This window comes from Apteryx rowi, unplaced genomic scaffold, assembly GCF_003343035.1.
Source record: "Apteryx rowi isolate R43461 unplaced genomic scaffold, aptRow1 scaffold_47, whole genome shotgun sequence".
Taxonomy (NCBI): domain Eukaryota; kingdom Metazoa; phylum Chordata; class Aves; order Apterygiformes; family Apterygidae; genus Apteryx; species Apteryx rowi.
The window spans coordinates 2,296,254-2,316,160 of record NW_020450727.1 but is presented as its reverse complement, the minus strand read 5'-3'; positions in this window follow the sequence as shown (position 1 = coordinate 2,316,160).

Here is a 19,907-nt window from a genome sequence, read left to right as displayed (position 1 = left end):
GGACGGGGTGGGAAGGGCTGCATGTTACCCCAGAGGCTCCCTGACCTCCGTCCAGCCCCGTGTGCTTCCGGCCACTCGTTAAAGATCCCCAGGAGGGACAAAACAAGGGGGCGACAATAATAAGGGATGCTAACGTGCAGCCTTGGGCGCCCAGAGCCAAAGACACATCTGGTAGAGCCATCTCCGGGCATGCAAGAAACCGCCCCGGCTCCAGCTCAGGGAGGGGAGGCCATCAGCTCCCTCAGCTCCGGGGGACACCAGAGCCTCAACAGGGTCCCGTCCTGTCCAAAGGAACCATGCAAGCCCATTTTCCTAGAAAGCCCCAGCTCTTGGAGTCCCTGACCTGCTCGCGCTGCTCAGACACGGGGTGCCCTGCAGGCCAGAAATAATGGGGGGGGCACAGTGCCKAAATTGGGGTATGACGTTAAGCCCCCAACGGGACCCCAGCGCTGCTGTTTGGGGGCACACACAGACTCACACCCTGCAGCCCCCCGGCAGAGACAGCTGCAAGGCCAGTGCAGAGCCGGGGTCTATCCCTGTCCGTCAGCCCCAGAGGCTGCACACGCGCACGCCTGCATGCACGCAGGGCCAGCAGCGCTCACTTACCAGCTCATAGTTGACAGGGGGGGAGCACGGGGTTGCAGCCTGCAAGAAAGCAGAAAAAGGGCAAGAATTAGTCTCTGTGGCCTTGACGCTGAGCAGAGAGCGTGGGAAGGGGCCTGGCTGCAGCATCCCCCCGCGCAAGCCCCGGGCCAGCAGAAGGAAGCGACAGGAGGACCAGGCAACTCGTGCCACCTTGGGCATGCTTCCCAAGGAGGAGGCTGGGCTCCCGCGTGATGGGAGCAGGCCTCGGGGCCATGCCGCGCTCTGCTCCGGCAATGCCATGTGCCCTTGGCTGGGGAGCCAGGAGCGAGCGGGCACAGTCAGCCTCAGCCCTGCATAGAGCAGACGGACACAGCTTGGCATGGCACCACACGGCAGCCTGATGCCAGGGCATGGCATGGCAGCCTGATGCCAAGAGCAAATCCAAGCTCCTGGAACAAAACCTGGAACAAAACCCTGCCCAGCCTCGTGAGCTCTTCTGCAGACGCCAGCTGAACAGCTTGGCTATTGTTACCTTAATTACCAGTGGCAATTACTGACAATTAACCTTGGGTTTTGCGTGCACCTCAGTCTGCCGGGAACCAGCAGCGTGCCACGGCGGGAGAGGCACTGCCTTGTTTTTCAGGGGCACCAGGAACAGCCGCTACAGCCCCATGGCCCAGCAGAGGCCCAGAGAAGCTGGTGGCAACCAGAGGCTGTGATCCAGCACACCTCGTCCCCTCCGAGCCCCCACCGTGTGACCCCACGGGCAGTAAACCCCAGCAAGACGTCCCCTGCCCTGTCCCAAGCCCCGATGCCTCGTGCCAATGGGCTCAGTTGCCACACGCTGCTCAGAGGCTGATCCCCCACCTTGGTGCGGGGTATGGAGACCTCCTGTGCCCCACGCAGCCTCCCCTGCCGGGGGACAAGCAGGTTTCACCCCATCCCATCCCTCTCTGAGCATCCTGGTCCCCGCACTGCGGTGCCCGAAGCCTGTCCTCTCCCTGGCCGCCCGACCGTACCCATCCCGCCTCTGTGTTTTGTTCAGGGGTTCCTCCTCCTCCTCCTGCTCCCTTCCCCTGTGCATTATTATTATGATTTTATTCTAATGCAGAAACGCTTCCATAAAAGGCCCCTTTCCCTGCCCCGCGGCGCTGGCCCTGCGCCAGCCTCCCTGGAATGTTCTCCGGCGGCGAGCTGCCTCAACCGGGGCCAGGCCGGGGCCGGCGAAGACCGTGCAGCACCCCGCGCGCCTCCGCATGCCGCTCGCACAGCCCCCACCAGGCCCCGCACCATGGCCCAGGACCTGGTGAGCACCTCCACCATGAGGATGCTCAAATAAGGCCCCATAAAAGAAGCTCCCCGAACCCCAGGGGCCACCAAGCCCTGGGGCCCAGGGACCGGTGACAGGGCATGCTGCTCAGGCTCCCCCTTGGGACACGAAGGCCCTGCGGCAAGGTGGGACCCATGCCCAGCTCCCACTTTCTGCACCAGGGGGTTTGTATGTTACACATGAGATGTTCCTTCAGCTGGAGAAGAACAAAGCTGGGGTTCCTGTGGCTGTAGTTTCCTACTCTAGTGGATTCTCTGATGTCTAATATGGGGTTGTGCTCTCCAGACACCTCTCCTCCCATTCACAGGAAACACTAGCACAGGCTGTGTCTCTCTCTCTTCTCAGAAAGGCAATTTTATGAATCTTGTGGGAACTTAACACTGTTTTAAGCTTTTTTCCCTCTCTCAAGTTTGGCTAAAATTAGCCACTGCGTTCATAGAGAAGAGGGAAGACCCTGACCCACACAGTGCCCCCCAGGTGGGATTGTACCCCGGCATGCAGGCGCATCCCTCCTGCTGGGAGGAAGAGGAAGCAAGGGGCTGAGCCTTCAGCCTGGCTTGGCATGGGGGAGCCTGGCTCTCCCCATCTCCTTGCCCGCCCCGCTCCTCACTGCCGGACCCCAACCCAGCTGCCTCCAGGCCTCAGGCCCCTCTGCGCCCAACTCCAGGCAGGCTCGGTGCCCGCGGGCAGGCAGGCAGGCAGGCAGGAAGTGCGGGCCGACCGCAGCCGGTTGTTGTGCTGTGGGCGTTTCACCAACCAGGCTCTGGCAGGGAGGGTGGCTGGGACGGGAGTGCCGGGGTGCAGAGCGGAGACCCTGGCAGAAGGAGCCCAACAACCTATCTGGGGGGAGATGCTTCCTCTCTCCCCCTGCCCTGGCTGGGAAATGGCAGGGGGACCTTCTGGGGGAGAGGTTTTGAGTCCGTCCAAGGGAAAAAAGGCACTGAAACACCCCAAAAGCCCTCTCGGGCTCCCCAGGCTGCGGTGCAGCRCGGCCGCACAGCCCTCACCTGCCCGCCGGGCTGTGGGTCCGCATCGCCCTGACTCGCCGGCGGGGAATGCTTTGGGTCAGAAAAGGCACTTCACAACACGACCCTTCTCGCAAGGCGCAGCGAGCGCATCGCCCGGCCGGGCGGCTCCAGGGCACTGTGCCCAAACAGCAGCAAATCACCCAAATCACGCAGCAGTCCCCAGCCCTCTCCTCCCCACCTCTGCCGGGACAGGCAGGGAGCGAGGCGAGCGCCAGGCTCCGAGGAGACACGGGGCCAGCGGGTACCACSCATGCACAGGATGGGCTCACACATGGGCTGGGTGAGACCCCTGGCATCGCTGACCTCCCAAGCCCCCGCTCCTGACGGAGGATGAGGATGCTGGGAGCACTGAGTTGGCTCCTGCTGGCCCCGAACAGGGAGGAGGCAGTGGGAAGGCACCCCAGGACCACCGTCACCTCCATCCCCAGGGACCCCGTGCTGGGAGAGTGGCAGGACGGCAGCGGGCACGCGCGCCCCTTGCCTGGGCTTCGCCGTGCCGCGGCAGACACAGCAGCCTTTCTTCTCCCCCCGCCGGTGTTTGCATTCCTGCCGGCTGGCTCCCACCGCYGCAACCCCTCCGCCCGGCAGCCCTGCCCAGGAATGTGAGGAACGAGGCGCAGCGGCATCGCCACGGACCTGCTGCCCCCCGCCAGCCACGGCCCCAGAGCCCCCCCGCCCGCCAGGCCCCCCACGTCGCCGCTCCACCTTAACCGGCCTTCACCAGGTGCCCGTTAAATGGAGCTGGCGCCTCCCCTTCCTTTTGCTCCCTGATTTTCAGGTGCCCCCTTCCTCCTCGGCCCTGGCACTGACCTGCTGCTCCCAGTCTCGAGGGCTCTGCACCCCACAGCCCCATCTCTCACAAGTGGCAACCTGCAAGCCGCTGCTTTTAAACCCAGATTTTCCTTGAAGGTGAAAGCCAAGCAGCAAAACCGACGCAGCCCAGTTTCCAAGTGAATTAGTATCTGCGGTTGTGGGCCTGTGTGGACTCTCTGATGTCTTGTAAAGGGTTGGGCACACACTACAGCCCTCCCTTTGCGGGATGCTGATGGGCTCTGTCTCTTCTATCCAGGTATCAGCTGTCACAACATCTGTGGAAACTTCATATCCTTGAGGTTTCCATCCCTTTGCCAAGCTTAAACACCTGGCCAGCCACACCAAAGTCACAACACCCCAGAGCCCTCTGACGCCTTCCCAGGGGCATYGCCTGGTCCTGCTCCAGCCAAAGCATTCCCTGCAGGTTTAGCCCGCGCTCTCCAAAGCTCAGCTGACTTTGTACAGCTCCGAGCACGCTGCAGCACCCGGCCAAGCTGCRGGCCCCAAGGATGAGACACCAGGTGCCGAGAGCAAAGCCACGGGATGGCAGGGGAGAGATATGCTCCGCATCCGGGAGACAAACCTCCATGGAAGAGCCCCGCGATTCRGGAGTAGGCCGGGTCCGTACAGCACCGAGCACACGGCGGGCTCRCGCAGGAGAGCGGTTTCTTATGGCTGGGGCAGGGGGAGAGGCAGCCGAGCCGCCGCGCGCGGGGCAAGGCAAGGGCTGGCCCGCAGCCCGCAGCCCTGCCTGCCTGGCTGCCGGTGGGTTATACAGGCCCATCTCTGACGCATATCCCTTCCTTTGGGTGGCGGTTTTTGTTTTTCCCTTCCCCAGGAGCTCTGATAAACATTCCTGAGCCGTCCGATATCCGGGCCGGTGCTGACCCTTGCAACGCCAGGACCAACGGTGTGAGCCAGCGAGCCCTCGTGTGAATCCCAACATGCTCAAGTCATGCGAAAACCAGATCCCCAGTCTCCTGGGCCCAAAGCAACAGGAGGGCCCCCACAGCCGGAGCTGCAAAGCTGTGAGAGCACGTCCCGCTTGGACACGGGCTACCACAGGGGCCCAGAGGCAGGGGAAAACCCTGACGCCGGCTCACGATCCATAAATGCAAGGAGGGAGCCAGGCCAAGGGGGTGTCCTTGCTTTTCCTCCTTGTTTTCCCCGCACGCAGACGGGTGTTACGGAGGGGTGTTACGCGAGGCAGCCGGGGTGGGCACGGCAGGGAGGGCAGGGGAGCGAACGCCCACCGAGAGGCGGCCGGGGGAAGGCAAGGCGGCGAGCAGTTCCCAGCACTGCGGCGCTCGAGCGGCCCCAGATGTTTCGCTCTGCGGTCGGAGCCGCCTCACCCCCTCCAGAGAGCCAGCCCTTCCCAGCTTCCCACGGCGAGGCACGGAGACGCCGGCAATTGAGCCGAGCTGGTGTGGTCGGAGCCGGAGACGTGCCTGCCAAAAGGGACCCCCCCTGGACAGCACGTGGGGCGGAAAGGCTGGAACCTCCCCCACCCACCCCAGCCCCATCCTCCAGTATCCCCCCATCGCAAGCTGGAGGGCTCGGACACAGGCATTGCCSTCCTGGCCCCCCAGCCTAGGAGGGATTTGGACCCCAAATGAGGGGAGCAAGGCACTTAACTGCCTTCAGCACTTCTGACCCCCAGAAAGTGGGGGGAGAAGAAGAGGGGCTGGAAGCAAGACCTTGACAAAACCATCTTGCAGAGCGGAAAATGCAGTTGCCAAAGAGGATGGTGACTCAGCGGCGCGTTCGGTGCCCAGCAGGATGATGTTGGGGTGGCACTGAGAGAGGCTGCGTGGTAAGATGCCAGCTCAGCCTGCCCCGAGCCCACCCCACGTGACCACAGTCCCATGAACCCCCCTTTCACACAGTCCCATGTCACCCCACGGGAGACCTCTTYCCTCTCAGGAAGGTCACCCAAGCTTCACCCCACGTCCCAGCTGGGCTGTGCATCACCTCCCTGGGCTCCCCCATTGCTTTCTGCTCACCCCAAGACCGTACTCCAGCCGAGAGGGGATCCCAGGGACAACCACTGGCCACGATACCTTCTTGGTGGCTCCCAGAGCTCTTCCCTCGAGCCCTGCCGCTGCGACAGAGCTGCGCTGAAGTCCCTCACACCACGGCATGGGGGAGAGGATGAGCTCTGCTCCAGCACCCTGCAGCAGCCAGGGGCARAAGATGCTTTAGGAGAGCCAGGTTGGGGCCACCAAGCTGGGGAAGTTGAGAAAGGTTGTCCCCCTTCCAGCACTCCTTCCAACCTTGGTGGACGAGCCTTGCCCAGCATCCCATCCCCTTCCAGCCACACACTGCTGCTGGGGATCCAGGAGATCCCCGACCCTGAAGACAAGGCTAGGTGGCTCGGAGAGAGGCAGCAACGGCGTGTCCGAACAGCTGACAGCTCCCAGACCGACCTGAGCTCAAAGACAGCTCCGCTGGCCACTGACCCTGCCCACACCGACAACACGCTCCCCCTGCCGGGGTCAGGCCCCCCTGCCCACCCCATGCACTGCCTGCTGCCCCCCCACCCCGTGCCCGGCCTTTGAGCCGCACATTTCTCGCAGCCCCAGCTAATCTCCTGTTTATGCAACAAGTCCCTCGGGGGAGGACGGCATGTTTCCAGCCGCGCCGCTCGTCCCCCCCTCGCACAGCGCTCCACCCGGCCCGCTCGCGGCAAGCGACAGACACCCCGCTGTGCAAGGGCCGGGGCAGATGCGTGGGGCCCCTTGGCCCCCGTTGCACAAGGGGTCCCCGGGGAAGGGGGCAGGCAGGGGGGAGCCCCCCAGCAAGGAGGCAGCACAGCCCAGCTGAGCCGCGTCTCCTCTCTCCCGCCACCCACGGCCGTGAGCACTCAGGGGCTCCACTGCTTTTTTGGGTCTCCCCCCTCGGCCGGGGTCCCGCAGAGCAGCTCCTCCGGGCAGGATGTGCCGAAGGCCCAGGGAACGGTTTGGCCCGCGGCACGGGGTGAGTCAGGAGCCCGGCTGACACTGGAGCTCAGAGGTCTTGCTGCTCCCAGGCTTTCGCTCCACGAGCATCCCCTTCCTGCCCCGCAGCTGGGTCGGGGCCGCCGCGCTGCCCCCTGCCCGCCACCCCCTCGGCTCCCAGCCTCCTGCCCGCGCCGGCACCCCGGGAAGCAGCACTGGCACCAGGCTTTCCCCKAGCATCCCGCGACGGCCACCGCAGCAGGGTCCTTCTCGCCGAGGACGGTGGCACCAAGGAGGTGGCCCTGGTCCTGGCCGGCCGTTTCGAGCGCGGCAGGCGAAGGGCAGAGCAAGGAGCCACTGAGCTGCCGTCGTGCCCTGGAAAGCGTCTGCGGCAGCCCTGCCTCCGCTCCCCGCCGCCGCGCTGACGCACAGGGCGCCTGGTTAAGCTCACAGAGGGACGTGCCCCGCGCCTCGCGCCTGGCGGGCGGCCCCCCTCCTTCCTAATCCAACCCTTGATGTGGTCCCAGCCCCCTGCAGGATCTCCCCCCTCCTCAGCAGCCCATGATTCAAGCCTCCTTCACCCGCCCGGTGCCTTTTCCTACAAACGCCTCCAGGCGCTGGCCCCATAAATAACCTCACAGCCGCTTCGTGCCCCTCCGTGACGCTTCCCGCGGCCGCAGCGCCAGCAAAAGTCATCCTGCCCCTGGAGCCCACCCCTCGCCCGCGGGCAGGCTCGGCCCTGCAGACCACCTCTGCCCCCGAGCGGGCCGGCCCCCTGCACGCAGCACCCGCGGCCCGGGGTCGGGAAACCCGGCGGCCGCCCGCAGCACCAAGGTGCGTGATTTGCCTCGTGCAATAGCTGCGGGCGCCGGCCGGGGTCCCAGCCACCCCGCTGAGCCCGCCGCCCCGCCGGGCTCGCTGCCCCCTCGGCTCTCCCACGCCTGCGCCGCTCTGCGGGCCGGGGGGCCGGCCGCCCCCGTCTCTCCCTCTCGTCGCGCCTCCGGCGACCTGCTCGGGGCCCTTCCCCGCCAGGAACGCGGCAGCAGGTCAAACCAGCGCGGCGCGGCTGAGGGAGGCCGCCCGGCGTGCTCGGCCCCGCAGATGGGACAGGAGATACGGCAAGGGAGGGCCGTGCCGCGCCGCCCCGCAGGGCTCCTCCGCGACAGGCCCCACCAGCGCCCCAACGGCGGCGCACAGCCCGCCCGGGGACCCCGTCCGCGGCCAGGGACACGGGACGTCGTGAGCGGGATGGTTTGACCGCCTGGGATGAGGGGCTGCCGGGAGGTGGCCCACCACGAGCCCAGCAAGCCACCGCAGCCAGGAGGGACCGAACCAGGAAGGCGACACGCAGGGGAGCTGCAGGGCCTCCGGCTCCGACTGGTTTCGATTGAACCAGCAGCACCAAAATAGCCCGGGTTTCAACCCAAATAAGGGCAGCTCCTGGCTCCGAAGGGGTTTGAGCAATCACCCCATCAGTTGCAGTGGTCGGACTGGGGGAAGGGGGAGACGCCAGCGTCGCTTCTGTCCCTGGGCATATTTGGGGGGGAAAAAGGGCTTTTTTTTTTGGTTGGTAGCGGGGCAAAGGCGCCTCCGCGTGCCAGGGAGAGGGGCTCGGGGCAGGCAGGGCGGCCTCCCGCTCCCGCCAGCGGCCTCCTCAGCACGCTGGAGGGGTCGGCACGGGGCAGGGACGCGCCGCGCTCCAGCACCTAAAAAGGCAACGTTCCCAGGCGCCGGGTCCAGCCCGGAGGCCAGCGCGTGCCTGGCTCCGGCCCCAGCCCAGCCCCGGAGCCTGCGGAAGCTGCTGGCCCAGCACGCGCCACCGTGGCCACCGCTGGAGCCAGCCCGGCCCCACTGCCCCCCAAGCCCCCGGCGCTGCCGGAGCCCCATCGGCGCAGCCCACTTGGCCGCCACCCCCAGGGCGCCCCCCRCCGTGCCCCCGCCGTGCCCCTGCCAGCCCCATCCATGCCCCAGCGCAGCGCGGGATTGGGTGCCCACGGGGCTGCTTGCCCGCCATTGGTGGCAAGGGCAATAGCGGATTGGCTGGGGCGYGACGCCCAGGCCAAGGCTCGCAGGGGACTGGCCAAAGACAAAGTCACCGTGGGACTGGGGAGGATGGGGGTTCTCGCAGGGGTCTTCATTGGGATTGGTCAACGCACGGATTCTGGCACGGGATTGGTCGGTGCACGGATTCTGATGTGGGATTGGTCAACGCACAGATTCTGGCACAGGATTGGCCGGTACATGGATTCTCATGTGGGATTGGTCAACATGTGGATTCTGGTACGGGATTGGTCAGTGCATGGATTCTGACATGTGATTGGTCAGTGCATGGATTCTCAGATGGGATTGGGCAAAGCAGGGATTCTCGCGCAGGATTGGTCAGAGTAGGGATTCTCACGTGGGACTGGCCAGCACCCAAGTCCCTAGGCGGGCAGGTTGGCCGCCACCCCCTGGGCTGTGCACCCCCTGCCCCGCGGGTGCCCTTGCACATGGCCACGCTGGTGGGGACCCAGCCCCACCGCAGGCTCCCGGCTGCCCCACGGCCCCAGGAAGCCCCCGAGCCCCCGTGGGGCCGCGGCCGGCCTCAGGGAGTGGGGAAGGCGCCCTGGTGCTGCAGCCAGGCCTGCCCTGCACCGCCGGCACGGCTCTGCCCGCTCACTCTCCACCCGGAGAAAGGGTGCCAAGCCGTGAGCAGGAGGGGGCCGGGGCCGGCACGCTATCCGCAGCCCACAGGAAGGAGCCGAAGCTGCCGTAATGACACCAAACCACCAAGCAGCTGCACCAGACCTGGCGACCCACACCCGTGGGGCTGGCTGGGCGCTGCCACGGGGACACTGCATGCTGGGGCTGTGCCAGCAACACGCTGCAGCTATCGGAGGGGACCGAGGGAGCACAGCCAGGTGCTGGGGATGTGGCCTGGACGGATGGGGCCAGCCAGGGGTTGCTGCGGGAACAGGAGGTTTGGGGACACCAGGGGACATGGCCCTGGCCAAGGCTTCGAAGCTGGTGCCAGGGCCGCTCGCCCACAGCCCGGGGGCCGTGTGCTGAGCCGTCCTCCTCCGCACAGCCCCCAACACCTAGCGGGGCTGCCCGGTGCCCCCGCGGGGCTGAGCGTCCCGGCCGCCACCGCGCCTGGGTGCCACAGGACCAGGACGGGGCGCACGAGGCTGGCCACGGGGCAATGCTAAAGCAAGCAGGAGGGTGGCAGCGGGCAGACTTTAGGGTGCAGCTCTGCAGCAGCCCCCCAGGCAAGCCCTGCACACGGACCCCGACCATGGCGCAGGACCCCCGAAGCCAGCGGCGTGGAGGAGCACGGCGCCGAGGAGCGGAGCCGTGCCGCAGGCGGGCGGCCAGCAGCCCCACGAGGCGTCACCACCGGCCCTGCCCTTCCTGCAGCACGGTCAGCTCGGCCAGCTGCAATTGCTAACGGGAGACTTCGGTAGCGCTGACGGCTGCACTTTAAAGCCCTGGCTTGGGGTCCGTTCGCTCAGGACCCCTCCGCGGGCACCACTCCGGGCAGGTCACCGGGCCGGGGGTGGCTTTGGGCTCCRGGCAGGGTGGCACTGGCCAGGAGGTGTCGGGCCACCCACACGCAGCGGGGCTAAATGGGAGGGCAGATTCGGGCGCTGCTGGCAGTGCCCGTGCCCATGCCCGTGTCCGGCGGGTCTGGGACAGCATCGGGGCACCGGGATCCCAGCAGCACGGGACCCACCAGCACCATGGGGGGGCAGCTCTAGGACACAGAGCCCCCCCAGAGCCACCGGCTGCAGAGACATGGGGTGCTCCTGCAGGTGACCCCCAGCACCCCAAAACCCGGCGTGCCACAGTCACCAAGCCAGATACCACCGCAGCATCCGCCGCGGGGGCCCCAGGAGCACGGATGCCACAACCCCCCCGGCCCTGCCGGTGCTGCCCCCGTGCACACCAGCTGCCCCACAGCGGACCCCCAGCCGGGGGCACACGTCCCAGGGGGCGCCCCTGACCCCGCTGGCCGGCAGTGCCCGGCCGCCCCGGGCTGGCATGGCCACGGGGGCACCACCGAGCGGAGCAGTTCTCTTTTTGTTGTTTTCCCCTTAAAAACAAAACGGCTGATGCCTTGCTCGGGCCGTTTCCTCTCCCAGGAGCACAGCCTAAAAACATCTGCGCGGGGACCTGCCCTGGCGAATTTAACCCTCTCCGGGCCCGGCCGGCGGGCACGGCCGGGGGCTCCCTGTGCACCCCATGCTCGGGCACCGGTGGGCTAGCACCGGCTGAGATTTGAGGAGCCGGGCTCTTAACTGCCGGGCTCCTCACCACTCATTAACCCRGGGGTTTAACCATTGACGGGTCCCGCAGAGGGGGATCGGCGAGGGGGGGTTAACCCTTGGGCTGCCAGGGCGTCCCGGCCCGGACGCAGCCTGTCGCGCGGCCCCCCAAGGTGGCGCGGCTCTCTGGGGGAGACGGCACAGCCGGGCATCGCCCGTGCCAGCTCCCGCCTGCGGGCACGGGGGGGCAGGGGGAGACTGGGGTGCCGGGAAGGGCTCCCCCATCCCCGCACATCCCTCCCTCCCCGGGGGCAGGTTTTTCCGCACTGTAGAGTGGCGCAAACCCGGATGCGTGYTGGTGTCCCCACTGGGACACCCCGCAGGCCACCTCCCAAGGCGGGTGCGGAGGTGGGCACGGGGGGCACAGCCCCACCGGAGTATGCAGGAAACCAGCCCTGACCCTCACCCCAAAACCTCCTTCCTGCAAACAGCACATTGCCCCCTCCAAGCACCCCCCACCCTGCACCCCCCCCCGCCAGAACCGACAAACTGGGGGGAACCCCCACCGGGGGTCGGGAGGGGTCCCCCCAATACACGCCAACCCCATCACACAGATGTCACGCGTGACCCTCAGCACCCCGCCACCCCCAAGGGGATGCCACCCCGTGCCGCGCGTCCCCCCCTGCGGGGACAGGGGACCCCGTGCCCTCCTAGCCCGGCTGTACCTGGTTCATGACGCTCCCGAAATCCATCCGGGGTCTCGCTTGCCTACATCCGAAAGGGACGGCGCCGCAGCCTTGCCGGGCCGGGGGGCGCGCGGGGCCGCGGGGGGCACCCGGAGGGGCCGGGGGGCAGGCGGGAGCCCAGCGTCGCCGCGGCGGGCAGGCGTGAAGGCGGACTGCAGGCAGATCCCCCCCTCCCTCCTCRGGACAAGCCTCGAGAAGGAAGGAAGGAAGGAGGGAGGGAGGAGGGAGGGGAGGGAAGAAGGGGGAGAGCCGAAGGGTTTCGCTCCCCGCAGGCAGGACCCCGGCGACGGAGGGGCGCAGCGGGGTCCTGCCAGCCCCCCTCGCCCCTCTGCACCCCCAGGGCCGCCCGGGGCCGGGTGCTGGGGAGCCCGGGGGGCGCGCCGGGGTGGGGGTTTGGGGAGGAGGGGGGGTCCCGGGTGGCTTTTTCCACCACTCCCCTCCCTCCTCTCTCTCCTTCTCTCTCTTTCTTCTCCTCTTCCCTCTCTCCCAGCTGCACGGCGCGCTCCAAGTCCGACACGCACACGCCCAGCCCCGCTCCGCTCCCCTCGCCTCCCCCAAAACGCCCTTAAAGGCAACCGGGAGCCAGGCCCGGGCGGCGGGCCCGGGGCTAGGGGCGCCGGCGAGCAGGCAGGCCCCCCCCAGCCCAAATATTCCCCCCCCCCSCCGCCGCCTCCCCGTGCAACACAGCGAAGCGCGGATGCCTCGCACGCCCCCCGTGCCAAGAGGCCCCGGGCCGGCCGCCGGGGCGCAGCGGGGTCTGGGCCTTATCGCCTGGCCCCCCCCCGGCGCGGGGGGCGGCGGGCGCCGGGGGGGGCCCTTCCCAGGGCCCTTCTGCTCGGCACCCCCAGGCGCTGCTGGCAGGGGGCGGCTCGGCCCCCCCGGCGGGTGCCGCGGGGCGTCCATGCCCCATAACGGGCCCCGGGTGCGCTGTGCCCCCAGGCGCCACCAGAGGGGGGCGGGGGGAGAGTGAAGCTGCAGAGATTTACCAGCCGCCCGCAGAAAAGCAAAGTGAAAATGATGGAAATGACCTGGCAGGGGGAAGGGGTCGACCCCTCCTCACGCCGCAGAGAGGGTACCCCCACCACATGGAGCTGTGCCAGGCCCTACCGGCCTGTGCCAAAACCACCAATGTCCCCTTCTCCTTCCTCTCATCTGCCTTCAGCCTCCTCTTCCTCGGGCCTCTCAGGCCCCGTTGGCAGGGCATGCTGGGCTCTGCGTAGCCACGGTCAGCCCCTCCTCTCCCCACCATCCCTCTTTTCTCACCCCAAGCCCTCACGGAGGCAGCCCAGCCCTGGCTGCGGGTGCTGGCAGCTGTTGTGCGAGCAAGTGGTCAGTGCCAGGAGACCCGGGATCGAAGGGACATGCCACGGAAAAGCCCTTGCCGGAGTGGGGCAGGGGGGTTGAGCCCGCCTTGCAGCGGCCCATAGAAAGGCAAACAGGCCAGGGAGGCCACGAGCCAACCAACAGCCCCAGCACTGTTGACATTTTCTCACCCAACACCTCCCCGTTCCTGTTTGCATTTCCGTCCTTGTGCTGCGGGCCCAGCCAAAACAGCGCAGCCAGCTCTGCCTGGAGCCGCTGTGGGGCAGGACCCCCAGAGACCCCTTCCTGCTCATGGCAGATGGCATCTGCCTTTCCAGGAGCTTCCAACCCCCCCAAAAGACACTGGTTGGCGGCGCCAGGACGGWGGTGAGGGGCTCTCCCTCTGCCTTCCTTCCTCCATAGGGCCAGCGGCATAGGGCAGGAGTGAGCCACGGCGATTCGCATTTGCCAGCACTATGGGGAGAGCCCAGGGCAGGCCCAGGATGGCTGACCCAAGCACCCTGYCAGTTGGGGTCCCTCCAGCCGAACTGGGGGCTAGTCCTCTTCACCCCCACCATGCTCCCCAACATGCACCAGGGGAAGACATCTGTGAGCCACCCCAGCCCTGCAACCCCCTCTCTGCCTGCCTCCCCCCCAGCAAAGCAGGGAGATGTGCCCCTGGTGTTGCTACACACAGGGGGAAACTGAGGCACGGATCAGCTAAGTGACCTCCAAAGACCACAAAGCGGGGGGACAGGGCTATGGTGGCACTGCAGGGATTTGAACCCACCCATGAGACAAATTAGCCCTACGAGTTCAATCCCACCCCAGCAGATCCTGCCCTACCCAACCTGTGCTCAGCCCTGCACATCTCTCCTTGCCTCAGTTTCCCCCAGCAGCCTTGGCCGGGTGATACCACTGGAAGGGAGCACCAAGAGGCACCGACGGACCTTGCCTGCTGCTGAGGACGAAGCAAAGGGAGCCACAGTACCCCCGGCGGGCACCTCCTCATCCTCCTCCAGAGCAAACACCAGCCCCTCTGCTCTCCCTTTGCCCCCCAAGACACAGGGGCTAAACCCCATCCTCCCCCAAGAGCCACCACTCCAGGGGGCACAGCGGGGGCAAAGGTCCCCTTGCAAGGATCCCTTTGGACCCCCAAGCCGCCCCTCACCCCACCCCCAGCCCCACAGCCTGCCCCATAACCCACCCTCTCTGCTCCCAGCCCCACAGCCTGCCCCACACTGCAACCCCGGCCCCATAGCCAGACCCACACTGCGCCCCCGGCCCCACTGCCTGCCCCATAGCTGGCCCCATAGCCTGCCCTGGACCCCCAGCCTGCCCCACACCGCACCCCCAGCCCCACAGCCTCCCAAAGAACAGGCGTCCAGGGATGAGTCAGGCTTTCCTGCACCTCCCCGCCGAGGCCGCCCGGCACATCTGGCTCTGGTTGCGGTTAGTAGGCGAGGGGCAAAGCGGGAGGTTTCCTCCCGGCAGGCCGGCCCGGCCAAGTGTCGCACGCGGCACCGACGACGCGGGTGCGTGCAGGCACCGGCACGGGCACGGGGAGCGGAGGCACGGCCGGCCGGGGAGCCGCCCACGCTGAGCGCGGCAGGAGGGACGCGGCGGGAGGGACAGGGAGGACGAGGAGGACGAGGGATGGGTGTCACCACCCCCGAGGCGTCCTTCTGCCCGCCAGCGGCTGGCGAAGGGGCGCGAGGGGCCTGATGCCGGCAGGCTCCCTCGCTCTCAGCCTGCCCTAGCATGGCCTGAAACGACAACGTTAACGAATAAGCAGGGTTGGGAGGGGGGCGGCTCCTCCGGCGTCCCCCCGCAYGCACCGTGCCCCTCGGCACGGCGCGGTGGCCGCTGCGGGGTTCAGGCAGCCRCAGTGGGCAGCACCGGGGCCAGATCTCCGCTGAACATCTCCCACTGGTTTCCTGTCCAGGCCAGGCTGTTTCCTCCCGGGGCCRGAGCCAGGCGAGGGCTCGGCTCCAGCACAGCGCGAACCAGCGCTCCCCACGGCTGCCCCGTCCCGGGCGTCCCCTGCGCCCTGCCGGTGCCAGGCGCCRCGCGAAGATGCTCGGACCGGAGACTGCGGCCGCGGGAGCATCCAAACCCCCYGGCATGCGGCACGGGAGGCTGGTGGGGGGCGGCCCGGGGATTTCGGGGGGCTCGGCAGCAGAGAGGAGGGCTGCGACCTGCGCGCTCGCCTCCCGGCGTGGGGCAGAGGAGGGGTGAACACCCGAGGGGCTGGGCACCCACCCTGGCTTTGCTCCGGCCAGAGGAGAGGGCGCGAGTCCCCGCAGCCGCTTCCCGGGCCCTGTCAGCCACGGCTCCTTGGGAAACGAAACGTCCCTGGCGGGACAGCTCCTGAAGCCTGGGAAACCCCAGTGCCGGAAAAGCCAGGGGACAGATGGGAAAATAACAGCGGTCAAGCAGGAGATGGAAACGAGTGGGTGAGCGAAGGGCACTGACAGCAAGTCCCTGTCCCCTGACACCGGGAGCTGTCCCTGGGGATGCGGCAGGAGCTGTCCCTCAGGGAGATGACGTGTCCCCTCTGCAGGACATGGACAAAAAAGTCCTGAAAATATCCTTCTGCTCCATCCATCGGCAGGCACAAACCTCCACCCGGGGCCCCCGGGGCAGCAGTGCCAGAGCGAGAGGGTCCAGCTGCCTCGCGGCCCTGTGCCCCACGGGGTCCCCCCACCGGGACCCACAGAGGAACCTGGGCCTCTCCAGCCAGCCTTCCCTGCCTGCCTCCTCCTGCCGAAACAACTGCCCGCGGGCGCACCGGGCCTGGAAAAGCCTCGCGGCCCCGAACGCCGGCGGAGGACGGGCGCCCAGGGAGCTCCTGGCTGGGGACGCGGCTGGCCCAGGGCAGGGTGGGCACGGGGCAGGCGCCTGGACCGGGGGCAGGAGTTTGCCTCCRGAGATGAAAACACACGGGGAGGAGATGGAGCCCAGGGCAGGGGCTGTGGGACCCCTCCCCTAGCCAGAGCGGCCGTTTCGGCTGATCTAGGGTCAGCGCCTCCCCTCCGAGGGTGCTGGGGGTCCCCGGGGACCCGGCGCCCTGCCCAGGCACGGCCAGCGAAGGGTGGCTGCGGGGGATGCGGAGCGGTCCAGGAGGGCRGCCAGAGCCAGGACAGGAGAAAATTGATGGGAAACGAGGCAGAGACCCCCCCGAGYACCCCCATCCAGCACGGTCCTGCCTCCCCAGTCCCACCAGCACAGAGCAGGGCCGGGGGGCTGGTCTGGGAGCCCCCGAGGGGTGAGAGGGAGGCTGGGGGCGGCTGGCGCTCCCCGCTGACTGCCGCTCGCCCCCCCTCGCTGACACCTCCCAGAACAGCCCCGGCCAGCCTTCACCAGTGCAGCGAACGTGGGCGGCCTCAGCACCCCCTCGCCCCTGCCCGCCCTGCCCGCAGGCAGCAGCAGCCCGAGGGTGCAAAGAAGGGCCCCAGCTCCTCCGAGCAGCCGAGCTGACCCCCCCAGAGCTGTGACAGAGGCCGAATATTTTGGCGGTGATGTAAAGAAGAGGAAAAGGGAAACAGCAAGAAAAAAATAAGAACTCCCCCGCCGTGGACCTGCTGCGTAAACACGACCTGGCACAGCACCGGGACAGGGCTGACCCCCAGCAGCCCCCCATCCCGCCACCGCGGCTGGGCCCGTGCCAGGGCCAAGGACACATTCCTGCGGCATTCCTCCACCCCGCCGCCCGCTCTGTTGTGGAGACCAGGGGTGTTGCTAATTATCTGTCTCGAAGAGGGGGGGCTTTTAACGGGGCATCGGGGACAGGGATGGGACACCCAGCTCCGTGTGTGACTGGCACRTCATCCCCTCCCCTGCACAGCGAGGAGGCAGGGGGGCCTAGCAGTTCGAGCRCTGAGGAGGGAAAGGACAAGCCACATGTCCCCTAGCATGAGCCAGGACACGGACGTCCCCTCCCTGCAGCCACCGTGCCCAGCACAGCCGTGGGGGGTCTGGCCATGCCAGTGCCCTGAGCCACGGAGCCATCCAGGCTGCAGGTGCCCATCGCCGTGGGTCGAGCCTGCCTGCAGGGGTCCAACCGCTCCCTGCCTCAGTTTCCCTTCCTGCCCCTGACCTGCTTTGCAAATCTGGGGGTCCCCCGCACCCGCAGCAATAGGGAAAGGGGAGGAGGCACGTGCTGTTCTCCAGCAAAGCCAACCCCATTGCGGGTCCCCCCGCACTGCCCCCGCGGCCAAGGACCTGTCCCCGCGCGAGGGGCAGGAGGTGCCGCGGGCACCACGAGCGATTGCTCTCRCCGGGACGCGCCTCACTGCCCGGTGCTGGCCCCGCTCCAGCACCTGGTTTAATGATGGACAAACCGCCTCGGACTCCCGTTGCAGAGGGGGCACTTGAAAAACAAGCTGGGCCTGGCTCTAGGCCAGCGGGGAAGGACTGGCACGAAGGCCCCAAGCTGGGCCTGYGGGAAGCACACACATGTGAACATGCACACACACACTCACGTGAACACATGCATGTGCATGTGAGGACATGCAGGCAGGAGCACGTGTCTGTGGGCTCGAGTGTCCCTGGGGACGTGTGCACGCAGAACTGGCCACATATATGCRCACACTCCCATGCAACATGCTAATGTACACACAAGCCCAGGGCATGCACACACATATGTGCACCATCACACACATTAATGCACACACACATGCCTGCACTTGCAGACTCAYGTGCACACATTCTTGCACACAAACACACACATTCATTTGCAGGCCYGTGCACACACACGTTCTTGCACATACACACGCATGTGTTTGCAAAGACATGCTCATGCACACAGGCATGCACTTACAAACGTGCTTACAAGCATGTTCATGCACACACACATGCACGATCCTGCAAACACACTCATGTTCAGATGCAGGCATGCACACTCACATGCACATGTTCACGAGCATGGACACACGCGCAGGCGCACACACACACAGCAGCAGCCCGGAGCAGCTCCAAGGAGCTCACCRCCAGCTCCCCGGGGTGCAGCCTGGGGGGAGATTGGGGGAGCACGGCTCCCCCACGGTGTTGCACGCTGTGCAGCAAGCAGCCCTCACCCTACCTCAGTTTCCCCTCCTCGCAGAGCCGACTGCCCAGCACCCCCGTTGTCCCAGGAGCTGTGGGTCCCCCTGCACGGCGTGGGACAAGCGGGACAGGCTGGAGCCCGGCCAGGGCCGCAAGACAGCACAGCTGAGCTCACTTCCCAGAACCGCCCTGGCGATCGAAGGCCAATTCAGCAGCCAAACGCAGCAGCTCTCCCCGCTCCCCAGCCAAACGGGCCATTACCGCGCCGGCTTCCACCGCYGGGAAAGACGTGTTCCCCCATCCCCTCCTAGCCAGCCCTGCACAACTGCGTTTTCTCAGCCTCTCCAACAAGCATCGCAGCAAAGTCCAGCCTCTAGCTGGAGCGAGCCCATCCCCGGGGATGGGGGCGCCCCCGGCACTTCCCATGCTCCGTGGGGCCTGCGATTTGGGAAGCRCCTGCGCAGGTCTGCGCCCTGCCCTGCCACACGGGGAGACGCTGAGCAGAGCACCCTCCCGGCCCCCCCGCCGCGGCCTCCCGGCCCCGCACCTCCGCGGTGCCCGGCGTGCCACGGTCGGGGAGCGACGCCGGGGTGCGCGCGCGCAAAGAGCACGCGCCAACACGCGCCCGGCCATTGCCACAGAAAGCACCGCGCACTGGGCTGCGGGGCACCTCACCCCACGGCCGGGAGACCCCCCGCGGCCCCCCCCCGGCTGCCCCCCAGGCAGGGCTCCGGGACTCGGTTTCCCCGCTCGTAAAAGGAGGATACAACCCCCCCACTTTGGCAGGAACAGTTCGTGGGGGGAGAGATGGGCAGAGGGGGCAGGACGGGGGGCTCGGATGCACGCCAGTGTCCGTCCATCCATCCATCCCTCTCGGAGGGAGGGAGGGAGGTTTGCTAAGCAAGGAAAAATCCCTGAGCAGAGGGGCCAGGCGCGCAAAGGGCCTTACATGGGCATGGGAACGGCTTCRTGCTTCCCAGATGATGCGAGTGCGACTGCCCCGGCCCCCCCGGTGCCRCCCACGGGCTCCGGGCGCCCCGCCAGGGTCGCCTGCCACCGCGGGGCACGGGCTGCTCTGCTGCCCCTGCTCCGGGCAGGGGCACGGGGGGGACCCCAGGGGCGCAGGGCACGGCCCCGGCCGGGGGCTCACGTCCTGCCTGTCCCAGCACAGCCCTGCCTGCTCACCCCCTCACTGCCCCCCYGGGAACACGGCTCTCCCCAGCACCTCCACACCTCCCTGGTGTCACCCCAACCCACCCGTGCCCCTGTCACAGCTGCAACACCCCCATCACTGCCCTGGTACCCTGTACCCACCACCCCCCTGTACAACGCTACACACCCAGCACCCACCAACACACCCTTATTTYGCCCCCTTCCCCCTCCCACCGGGCCCAGTCCGTTTTGGGCAGGAATGGGTGTTTTTAGCTGGGGGCTTCCCCTACCTGGGCCAGGAGCCAGCTGGCAGAGAGCCAGCTGCGGGGGCAGGCATGGGGCAGAACAAGGGGTCGGGGCAGGTCCCGGGGGGTAAACATGGGGAGAAAGGGGACTATGCTAAGAATAGCATCGCTGGCCRGGCTCCAAGGCTAGGAACAAGCCAGGGGGCACCAGGAGCTTGGCAGCATCTCCAGGGCAGGAGGGGGAAGCATGGGGACGCACAGCACCTAGCATCTTGGGGTGACCCATCACACCCCCTGCCAGCCTATTGGGGGTGCAGGGGTTAAATGTGAGCAGGTTCAGGTGGACAAGAGGCCGTCTTCTCCGTGTGCGAAACCCCTTCCCCACACACGCCCTCCCTGGAGACCCTACGATAACAAGCCGGCGCGTGAGTCAGCTGGCCACTTGCCCAGCTAGAGGAGCCCCTCCCCGGGCCCTGGCCC